Source organism: Macaca thibetana, chromosome 20 (genome assembly GCF_024542745.1).
Source record: "Macaca thibetana thibetana isolate TM-01 chromosome 20, ASM2454274v1, whole genome shotgun sequence".
Lineage (NCBI taxonomy): Eukaryota > Metazoa > Chordata > Mammalia > Primates > Cercopithecidae > Macaca > Macaca thibetana.
In genome coordinates, this window is record NC_065597.1 from 42,063,635 (window position 1) to 42,075,704 (window position 12,070).

Here is a 12,070-nt window from a genome sequence, read left to right on the forward strand (position 1 = left end):
TCACCGTGCCCGGCCTGATGGACATTTTAGTTGTTTCTGGTTTGACTATTACAGAGAATGCTGCTCTGAGCAGCTGTGTTCAGGTCTTTGTGTGGACATGTGCTTTCACTTTTACTGGGTGAATATCTAGGAGTGGACTGGCTGGGTTATATGGTAGGTGTATATTTTACTCTTTAATAAACTGCCCAACTGTTTCCTAAGGCACCTGTACCATTTTATATTCACACAAGCAGTGTGTGAGCGTTCCGCTTCCTCCACATCAGACTTGAGGCCTGAATTTGGAATTGCTCTTCCTTAGCTGGTCCACTCAGAGGGCTCAGCGCTGGTTTATGACGTGGCCAGGAGAGGCAGGGCAGGCAGCTGCTTCCCTCTGGAGCCCTCCCTCATACTCTTCATGTTGTCATATGAGAATCTTTAGGTTTCTTTTTCTTTTTTTTTTTCCTTACCTGCAGTCCAAAGTCACATGAGAATTGTTTTATGCCTGTGTTAAATGTGCTTTCCAGAAAAATTTAGAATGACAATATATGTATGCTCTGACTTGTCTTTCTTACGTTGCTTTTCCTAATTATTTACTTGCAGACATCCTGGAGAGGGTTTCTGGGCTGTAATGTATTAAAATAAATCTAGGTTCTAAAGTCAGACCGACCCGGATTTGAATTTAGGCTTCACGGCTTAGCTGTGTGGCAAGTCACGTGAGCTGAGCCTCAGTTTTGTCATCTGTTTAAAAACTTTTCTTTGTTTGTTTTAGAGGATGGGGCCTGCTGTGTTGCGCAGGCTGCAGTGCAGTACAGGAGCAATCACAGAGCACTGCAGCCTCCTACTCCTGGCCTCAGGTGATCCTCCTGCCTCCGCCTCCTGAGTAGCTGGGACTACAAGCATACCACCACCACTCCCGGCCCCTCCTCTGTTTTTAAAAAGTATGTGTGGAGAGGTTGATATTACCCAGCTTGCATGGTTGTTATAAAGCTTAAATATAATGCATTGAAAACATCTTCATTCATTGAATATCTGGGATAATGTATTAATCTTCCAGGGTTATACTTGTAATTACAAGTTGCATTTTCTATTTAACAGTGGTTGACCTACTACCCTCTAAGTGACTAGGAGAGGAAGTGACATTTTCATGGGTGCCACTGTTAGAGGGAGGCCACAGAAAATATGGTGAAATGCAGTGGCTTTGCCAGGACTTACGGTAACCTTGCAATGTTTAACAATGTCTCAGGCCAGGTGCAGTGACTCATGCCTGTAATCCCAGCACTTTGGGAGGCTGAGGTGGGTGGATCACGAGGTCAGGAGTTCAAGACCAGCCTGGCCAACATGGTGAAAGTCTCGTCTCTACTAAAAATACAAACATTAGCTGGGCATGGTGGCAACTGCCTCTAATCCCAGCTGCTCTGGAGGCTGAGGCAGGAGAATGGTTTGAACCCAGGAAGCAGTAAGCCAAGATCATGCCGTTGTACTCCAGCCTGGGCGACAGCAAGACTCGATCTCAAAAACAAAAGCAATGTCTCCGTCCTGCTTTGGCCATTTGCACTGTGGTGGGGATGTATTTTGTATGCATATTTATGTACTTCCACCAAGGCAATTGCTGCCTCAATGTAATTCCTCGACGTGGCCTGTTTGGGAATCCCCAGCCTCCTTAGGGACCGCTTAGTCTGTTTTTAGGGAGAACAGGAACACACTTTGGCTCCAAGAGGCACATTTCCCAGGCTTCTGGGATTCTGGCCGGTGTGTGCTGTCTGCTTTTTGCAGCACTTGGGCCCACGGGTGGCAAGGATGCTGCCTCTTGGCCTGCATAATCCTTTGTCCAGCTGTGTGTTGAAAGTGCATGGAGCCTTCCCTCACATGGAGAAGTGGGGGCCTATTCTTTGATGGCTGGGCCAGACTGCTCACTGATGTTGCTGGAGTTTGAAAGGTTGTTGCAAAATGGACAGTCAGGAGATTGACGTTAGCATGGGCAGGTAGGCTGGTGCTGGAACTGTGAGGGGAGTATGAAGGGTGGGTGTTGGTAGGCAGGGGATTTGCTGTGCCAGGTGGGGGTGTCTTGAGGCCTTTTCTGTTCTGCCCGACCGCTGAGTTTCAAAACCCCTGCAGCGTTCCTCCTTAGAGCCGGCTGGCTTTCTTGGCATCATTTGGTTTAGTTGCTAGGAAGCGGAATAGGGCAAATGCAACTTCCTTTTGACTTACTCACTTTGAACCATCTGCTGATTCCTTCTCGTGGCCTTCAAACTTGGCGAGGAGCATCGAGAAGAGGGTCGAGCAGAGCATCTGTGCTTATCCTTTCTGAAAACAGAATGCTTTCTAATAACTCTTTAACCCTCTCAGTCCAAATTCATTCAGTTCATCTTGGACAGCTCCTGGTCTCTTTCAGCTAGTGGTTTGGAGCAAGCATTTTATTCTTCGGTTTTGCCCCTTATTTTTGTCTTAGATTTAGAGCTCTGTTAACCATATAGCTCTTAAATGAGGAGGATGGTGGCTACGTATGTCAAAATATATTTGGCAAGTAAATATTGATAAAAACGGTCTTACTTGAGGTTGTTTAACACTTGGAATGGATGCACATGGATTGTGTAGGAATTTTCTATCATAAGCTCCTTTGTGAAGTCAGTGTCAGATACATTAAAGGTGGCAGATGATCCACAAAAATGTATAGTGCTGTTGAGGGAGCATCTATCAAAGAGACATTTTAAACAAAACCAGTGATGCTTGTTTTTTATAATTGCCAACTACTACCGGCATTTACCTATTTACTTTCAGGTCGAGTTTCGTTCAGTTGGGCAAATCAGGTGCATTGTGTGGAAGCTCTTTTCTGCTGGTAAGTTTCCTGCCTCTCCTTGTGCCAGTGCCGAGCGTTCAGTTGTCAACTCTGCGAAAGTAGTTGAACAAACAAGCTAGGCAGAAATAGAAATAGGCATTACAAAATAGAGTCAGAGCTTCTGAAAAAAAAAAACCTTGAGAAAGGCCATTGTTTGAGATTTTAAAATCCAGTTTAACTGAGGATTTAATCACCCCTGAGTGTACCAGAACTGTGGAAACTAATGTAGGAACTATGGGAAATAATCTCTTCTGAAGTGTAATTTTGTCTTTTTTTTTTTTTTTTTTTTCCAGTAAGCCATATAAACCTTTTCTGCCAACTTCTTATTCACCCCAAGAGGGCTACTTAAAGGAAGATGAAGACATGCTAAGGTAAAATTTTATTGTTGTGGCGCAATTTGCTAAAAGCATTAGTAGTAATTCAAATGCTTTCTTTCTGTGCAGACTTAGATGTTTGTTAAAATTGATGCCATTAATATTTGCTTTTGGGACATCCCTCAGTTCAAGTTGATCAGATTAAGCCATGCTGCTTTAACTTTTACCTTTCCATAGTCGCTTAGACTTTAGTGGCTAAAATATACCTACAGACTGAAGGACTTAGTCCCCCAGGCCTTTTTGTTCTTCTATTGTCTTGGACTGGGTCATGTGCTTTGTGGGTTATCCATAGCAGACCCTTGAATCCCTTCCTCCACACCCTCACACCTCACCCTCTTGATTTTGCTACCCTCAAACCATCAGTATATGCTCAAAAATGCAAATGTATTCTGTTGTGATACAAATCAGAATTCCAGAGGCAAATATAAGTGACTTAAAACTGTATTTTTTTTTTAACCCCAGGAATGGGATAGATACATAAGAGCAGGTAATAATAAAAAGTGGGTTATCCACAGCAGACCCTTGAACAAAAAGGGTCTGAACAAAAATGGAAAAGGGAAGATCAAAAGCTAGGCGTCTGAGACCAGTCTGGGCAACATAGTGAGACCCTGTCTCTACAAAAAATAAAAAGATAAAATAAAAATCCCTTTTCAGAACTCTCCCACTCTCCCATTTTTTTTTTTTTTTTTTTTTTTTTTTTTTGAGACGGAGTCTTGCTCTGTAGCCCGGGCTGGAGTGCAGTGGCCGGATCTCAGCTCACTGCAAGCTCCGCCTCCCGGGTTTGCGCCATTCTCCTGCCTCAGCCTCTGGAGTAGCTGGGACTACGGGCGCCCGCCACCTCGCCCGGCTAGTTTTTTGTACTTTTAGTAGAGACGGGGTTTCACCGTGTTAGCCAGGATGGTCTTGATCTCCTGACCTCGTGATCCGCCCGTCTCGGCCTCCCAAAGTGCTGGGATTACAGGCTTGAGCCACCGCGCCCGGCCCCATTTTTTTCCCTTGTTTTTTTAAACTGAAATGGTTGGCCCTGGCATATTGTCCTGAACTTGTTTCTTTCACTTAACCGTGTATCATGAAGGAGTCTTCACCCTCATTCTTTGTAACCACTGCATAGCATTCTCAGTATGTAAATCACTTTTTTTTTCTTTTTAAAATTGAAACGGAGTCTCAGTCTATTGCCCAGGCTGGAATGTGTGGTACGATCTTGGCTCACTGCAACCTCCTCCTCCCAGGTTCAAGCTATTCTCCTGCCTCAGACTCTTGAGTAGCTGGGATTACAGGCATGCATCACTACCCCTGGCTAATTTTTGTATTTTAGTAGAGACAGGGTTTCCCCATGTTGGCCAAGCTGGTCTCGAACTCCTGACCTCAAGTGATCTGCCCGCCTTGGCCTCCCAAAGTTCTGGGATTATAGGCATGAGTCACCACGTCCAGCCTCGAGTATGTAAATCACTTTTGAAGGCGACTTTATTTCATTTACTCTGGCTTTTATATTCAGCAATGAAGTTCCTCTAAGTAACTAAATGGGTAAATCAACATGGCAGTTCAAGATTCTTGCCTTGAATCTTTCTCTGTAGTTTTGGTAAAAGCAGTTTTCCTTGAACTGTATTTGAATTGATTTTTATATATATGAACCTTGACAGGGCCTCTCTCTCGCTTGCATTAAAGATGAGATTTGTGTCAGATTAGATTAATAATTCAGAATTGAAAAATGCTTTTCTCAACTGCGGAAGCGCTTGGAAGTGTAGAATTTAGGAATGACTGTTCACGGAGGTTAGTTTTTCTCAGTAACATTTCCTAAAGATGAGACCTGGAATACCTGCACTGTCGGGTGGTCTTCTGAAGGAGATTTTCTTAGCCTTGACCTGAAAGAAACCTAAAGGCAGAGATGGATCACAATGACCAACACTGACTCAGGGTCCACACTGCATCAGGCACCATTCTGAGGATATCGCCTGTATTAGTTCATTCAATCTCATAACAGCACTAAGAGGTAGGGTCTATTAATAATCTGCATGTTACAGGTGAGGAAAGAGTCACGATGATGTCAAATAACTTAATCAAGGCTACCCAGCTTGTAAGTGACAGAGCTGAGATTCAAACCCCGACAGTTGCATTGTCAACATTAGGCTGCCTTCTCTGGATGACCAGGTACTGGCTTCCCAGGCTCCTCCCAGTCACCTCTAATTATTTGGTGGTGGTGGTGTTTACCTACCACTTCATTAAAAGAAAGTGTCTATGGACATATGGTAGCTCATGCCTGTAATCCTACCACTTTGGAAGACTGAAGTGTGTGGATCACTTAAAGCCAGGAGTTTGAGACCAGCCTGAGCAACACAGTGAGACCCTATCTCTACAAAAAATAAAAAGATTAGCTAGGTATGGTGGCGAGCACCCATACTCCCAGCTACTCGGGAGGCAAAGGTGGGAGGATTGCTTGAGCCCAGGAGTTCTGGGCTACAGTGAGCCAGGATCGCGCTACTGATGGTGCCCAGGCTGTGGGCAACAGAGCAAGAGCCTGTCTCTAAAAACAACGACGACAACAAAAGAAAGTGTAGAAAGTGTGAGGGAAAGCCAGCAAGAACAAAAGGCAGCAAGGGTTAGGAAAAGCAGGTGGCGTACAGAACGGCCTCTAGAATCAATGGCTGGTGTTGATCAAAGACAAATAGACAAACGAAGCCTGCTCTGGAGAGGGAAGCATTGTGTGCAGCTCAGGATTCTCAGGGCGGTAGGGGGAGGCACGGACTCAGGCGAGAGCTTTGCTTGGAAACGTCTGTTGGGAGGCTGGCTGTGGACAGCAACCCGAATAAACATTGGAAAGGGGAGAAGCACAGGGACGAAGGCTCGCAGGCAGCTTGCTGAGTAGTCGTGGTTTGCGGAGTGCACTCGCCGTGCAGCCTGATGCCTTTTGTGAGAAAACAGCTAATTGCTGCCCGCTAGCGTGGTTCAGTCCCTGTCAGGACATTCCTTGTGGACAGAAACATTGGTGACTGGATCCTGGGGAGCCACAGTAAAAACGCCTGATTTAGGGTACAGCGTGCATCTACTTCTCCCTTTCTTCTGTTAAATCACAGCAAAAGGGACTATTTAGACGGCTGATAGATGATCCAGCATCTGTGCACTATTTTGCATGCCTTTAGCAAGGGAAAAGGGCTTGCTCACAGGCGCTGTGGAGCGTTTATAAGTAAAGGGGGCAGATCTTGTTCATTCATTCTTTACCCATATCCATATCCAATGAAGACCTTCCAAGAGGAGCACCCCCAGTTTTAAAGATGAACGCTTCTGATAAAATTATCTCAAACCCTTTGGACTAAACACCTTAAAGTGTGAATATATAGCTCTAGCTATCTTTCTATCTGATCTATAACAAGGATCAATGGCTCCATATAGCCCTTTTCATCCCCATGGGCAAGAGGAAACAAATGGAAAGGGCAGAAAATCCTAGAAATTTGTAAAACACTAAAATGAGAGCAGAGCAGACTATGGAGCGACCTGCAAATAGACACAGGCTTTAGTGACTATAGATTGCACTGGTGATCTAGTATTTGCTTTTTGGCTTTTGGGGGTACATTTAGAGGGGAAAATACATCTGCACAATATTTGAAAAAATATTTTCATGCATCTAACAGCATTGAAGGATTACGGGGGAAATGCGGAAGATTCTTCAAAAGAGAATGAAGACAACCAGGGGTGATGACCCTACTGCTCTCCCTTCAGTAAGAGTCCTGTTGGCCAGGCGCCATGGCTCATACCTGTAATTCCAGCACTTTGGGAGGCTGAGGCAGGTGGATGAGGACTGAGGCAGGTCAGGAGTTCGAAACCAGCCTGACCAATATGGTGAAACCCCGTCTCTACTAAAAATACAAAAATTAGTTGGGTGTGGTGGTGGGTGCCTGTAATCCCAGCTACTTGGGAGGCTGAGACAGGAGAACTGCTTGAACCTGGGAGGCAGAGGTTGCAGTGAGCCGAGATCGCGCCATTGCACTCCAGCCTGGAAGACAAAGTGAGACTCCGTCTCAAAACAAAAACAAAAACAGACAAACTAACAAAATGAATCTTGTCACACTTCTAGTGAGTTCCTTGTCTGTTCTTGGTTGCAGTGTTGTCTTTCATTTACCCTTTTGGAAGGAGACCCTGAGAACTTTCAGCAACTGCTTTTTGGCTGTGCAAAAACACAAACGCATTGATGTTTTTCAGATGATGCCCTCCAGCCCTTTTATCAAGTGATTCAGAAAAAGTGGCAGTGAGAGAGGCCTTTGGATCATGTTATCGTTTGTATCGACAAACAACCGAGGTGGCGTTATTTCTTTGTAGCGTGTCAAGTGAGATTGTGTACAAACCGCATAATTTAGTGTCCAGCCTTGAGCACACGAGTCACTGAGAGCTGGGCCTCCCGCAGTGCTCTGTCGCTGCTTTAGGAACTGCGAGAATGATGTTCTTGGCGTCACTGGTGGTAGTGTCACTGGTGGTGCTGGAGTGACCTGAGGGTGGGGATGTTTCTGAAGATTACTGTCTTGTGCATCTTTTCTGTATTGCTTGAGGGTTTTTTTTTTCAATGAACATCTATCAATTTTTCAATCAGAAAAAAAAAAACCAAAGCTATTTTGGGGGATGGGGAGTAGGTACCATGTGCCAGGCACTATTCTGGGCTCTGGGGATACTTCGGTGAACACAACAGGCAAAACCACTGCCCCTGGGCACTGGCAGCTGCTGAGCTTTCAAAGAAGGGTTCCTCTCTTTTTTGAACTGTTTCTCCAACTCCTCTCTGCCTTTATCTGTGTGGTTTTATCTTTAGTCTGGGGTGCCTGTTCCCTCCTCTCCACCTGCTGAACTCATGTGGACAACTGAAGCGCAGTGGAAGGCTAGTCCTATGGGAGTCCTGCCCCACTGCCCCTGCCCTCTAAGCGTGTTCAGCTTGTCCCCTGGGCCTATGTAGTGTCCTGGTGTCAGGCAGCATTGGCTGGCACTCGCTCTGCTGTGTTAGACATGTTGGTTTGCTTCTGTCTCCTATCTCGAGGACAGACAGACTTAATATGTGATGATAACTATGTCTCTGGGTGATGTCAGGTTTCACTGTGCTTGACAAACAGCCTGGTCTGTAGACAAATGGCTGGGTGGGGGGATGCACACTTACTCCGAGCTAGCAGCTCAACAAGGGATGCTGACCCAGGCATGATGAGCACGGACAGTCCCAGCACAGGAGACCAGGCACACACGGGACACAGCTCTGCACTGGGCTTTCTCACCTTTTTAATATGAAAGTCTGCAATCTTAAATTAAGATGACTCGAATGTTTATCGTGATATCCCCTTTGCAGAAATTGACTTTATTTGTAGATAGCATCTTTTCTTTAACAGTTTTTGAAAGCAAAAATACAGCTCCATCTCATTCAGAGGGTATTTGGGTTGGACCTTGGGAGACAGTGTACTAGAAGAAATGAGGTCAGTCACAGCATGCGGGTGGAAAGGACAATTCCTTTTACATTCAAAAATGATGGAATTTCTTTTTAATAATTGAAAGACAACCAGACATGCCCAGGATTAATTTGATAGTAATTTAAACCAATTTTGAACCCAGAGGCAGTAAAGACCCAGCGTGCACAGTAGCTTTGTTTCCTGCAAAACTGTAATACTTTGCTACAATACTGTTCATCACCCAGGGTCACTGCATTAATGTTTGACCAGATTCACTTTCTCAAGACTTGTGGCAACCATCACATTTGACTTGTAGCATCTTACGCTTTAAAAAAATTTTGAGACAGAATCTCACTCTGTTACTCAGGCTGGAGTGTGGCGGTGTAATCTCGGCTCACTGCAACCTCTGCCTATGGGGTTCAAGTGATTCTCCTGCCTCAGCTTTCTGAGAAGCTGGGATTACAGGCGTGCCACCACATCCAGCTACTTTTTGTGTGTGTGTGTTTTTAGTAGAGATGGGGTTTCACCATGTTGGCCAGGCTGGTCTTGAACTCGTGACCTCAAGTGATCCACCTGCCTCAGCCTCCCAAAGTGCTGGGATTACAGGCATGAGCTACCGCTCCTGGTCCTTCTTTTACTTATTTTTATTTTTTTAATTTAGAGATTGGGGGGTCTCACTATGTTGCCCAGGCCAGTCTCGAACTGATGGCCTCCTGCAATCCTCCTGCCTTGGCCTCCCAAAGTGCCGGGATTACAGGTGTGAGCCAACGAGTCTGCCATGGGATTCTTTTAGAATTGTGACTGACACCAGCTGCTATCGGACTTACACAGCCCTGATATTCTTGCCACCTTCCCATCTACAGAGCCAGGCCAACTGGTGTTGATTTGAAGGCCACCTTTTGTAGTGGAGGAGTGGAGGTTGTGTTTCTTCTCCCCCTCCATCTGGAGTGGTATTAGGAAAGGACTCCTCAGATGTCACCCAGCCTAGTGATCTGGGTTCTAGCAGTTAGCCATAGATTAGGGGACTGGATGGAAGCAGCTTTGGAACTCTTTGGCTGCCATGTAGACTGCAGCCAGCTGGGAAGCCTTGAGCTGGGGTATGTTGCTGGCTTTGCTGTCACTCTGATGTCAGGAAGGTGTGTGGTGATAAATTAGTTGGCTAATCCATCCCTTTATACTCCAAAACAGTAATTAATTTCCAAATCATGCCATCCAAATGTGACTTATTTTTGTCATCATTTTGAATCATGGGCTGTCATGTCACTCCGTAGATATGAACCATGTCATGTTTTTCTTGCTTTCCTTTCGGATTTATTTTCTGGAATCATCCATCCTTTTCTAAATTATCAGAAAAGCATTTTTCCTATTATCATATTAATTTGTAATTCACAAAACATACATTTAATATGCACCTGTTATATGTAGAGCTCTGTGCTTGCACAGGAAGGAACATAATTAAGTAATAATTCTTATTCATAGGACATGTGGTCTCTTAAGATAAATCATGTACATAAATAACAATAGAAGTCCTGACATGCTAAGAGAGTTTTTCCACTCTAAGAAGACGGTACAATTGAGGAAGAGTGAATTTTCATTGTATGGGGTTCAAGGAGATAAATCAAGGGGGTTTCAGGGAGTAACATCATTTGAATTGAGCCTTTGAGGGAAGGGCTGGTACGTCTCCAACAAACAGACAGGCAGAGAGGACACAGCTGGAAGAAAAGGATGGAGAGAGTCCAAGGATCACAAGAAATTACATTTGGGAAGAGAATAGGATGTTTGGAGCCCAATAGGTTACAAAGTGTGTGAAGATAGGTTGAAGCCATGTCTTGCCAGGACTGTGAGTGCTAGGGTAAGACATTTAGGATGCCGAGCAGTTACTGTGGCGTTTTTGAAAGTAATACTTTCAACAAGATTACTCAGAGGCTGAAGTGTAGGATGGATTGGAGTGGGAAAAGAAATTGTGGTAGAGGCCTTTACAAGTTTCTAAGCAAGCGTTGGGCAAGAATGGAGGCATGAACCCGGTGGAGAGGCCTAGTATAGGTTCCCTGGGACTAGGGGACTGGCGCTGAGGAAATGAGAGATGAGATGACTTCAGATATTGATACAGTATTAGTTACAGGATGGGTAATGTTGGCTGAAGTGGCTTCCGTGTCATTCCTTCACTTTTATGTATGGATATGTGTATGGATGAATAAATGAGGTAGGGTCTCACTGTAGCTCACCGCAGCCTTGAACTCCTGGCCTAAAGTGATCCTCCTGCCTCAGCCTCCTGACTTTTAGGACTATCGGCATGTGCCACCATACCTGGCTAAATTTTTAAATTTTTTTTTTTGTAGAGACAGGGTTTCAGTATGTTACCCAGGCTGGTCTCAAACTGCTGGCCTCAAGTGATCTTCCCATCTCGGCCTCCCAAAGTGTTGAGAGGACAGCATGAGCTCATTCTTTTACTCTTTAGCAAGGAATCATCTTGGTGGTAATGACCAGAAGTATGGGTCTGTGCTGGGAACTAATTGTGGATGAGCCTTCTCTCATTTTTCTGAATATAATTTTCTCATCTGTTCTTTAAAACAATCTTTAATTTTCTTTTGTGATCTTTCAATTGAAATGACTTCATCAAATAGCACTTGAATGTTTCCATTTTGAAGAAGGACATTTTAAAAATGTTTTCATTTTGAGAAAGAACATTCATGGTGCTTACCCAGTGTATCATGCCAAACAAAAACACATCTCCTGCTTTCTTTGTACAATCATGGACATAGTCAACCCCATGGAGACACTACATCTTCAAAAAAGTAAGTTTCCTGTTCGTCAGAGTTGCTTCCAGTTCTCTTAACTGATTCCATCAGACAGACTGCATAGCCTTAAGTGTTTCAGTGTGTCTAAGAGTGAAAACAAGTTGTGGGACTTGCGTGATTTTTTTTTTTTTTTTTTTTGAGGCAGGGTCTTGCTGTGTCACCCAAGCTGGAGTACAGTGGTGTGATCATAGCTCACCATAGCTTCAACCACCTGGGCTCAATGATCCTCCTGCCTCAGTCTCCAGAGTAGTTGGGACCACAGGCACATGCCATCATGCTCGGCTAATTTTTTTTAAAAATTATTTGTAGAGATGGGGGGCTTTTTACTATGTTGCCTAGGCTGGTCTCGAACTCCTGGGCTCAAGTGATTCTCCTGTATTGGCCTCCCAAAGTGCTAGGATTACAGGTGTGAGCCACAGTGCTGAGCCAATGCATGATTAAAAAAAATGTATAGCATCTTATACCTCACTTACCTAAATACCGTAAAAATATAGGATCTTATCCCTTACTTAAATTTGTGGGTCAAACTATCTATATAACAGCTGCTTGGTGACATTGATTCTTTTCTTTTGTTGACTGACAGTAACCTGCCTTTTTCTTGTGTGTGTGTGTTTTAAGGGAATATGCAGCAGTTATAGGTCATCGTTTGTGGGATCATTGCCTCGTGGTAGA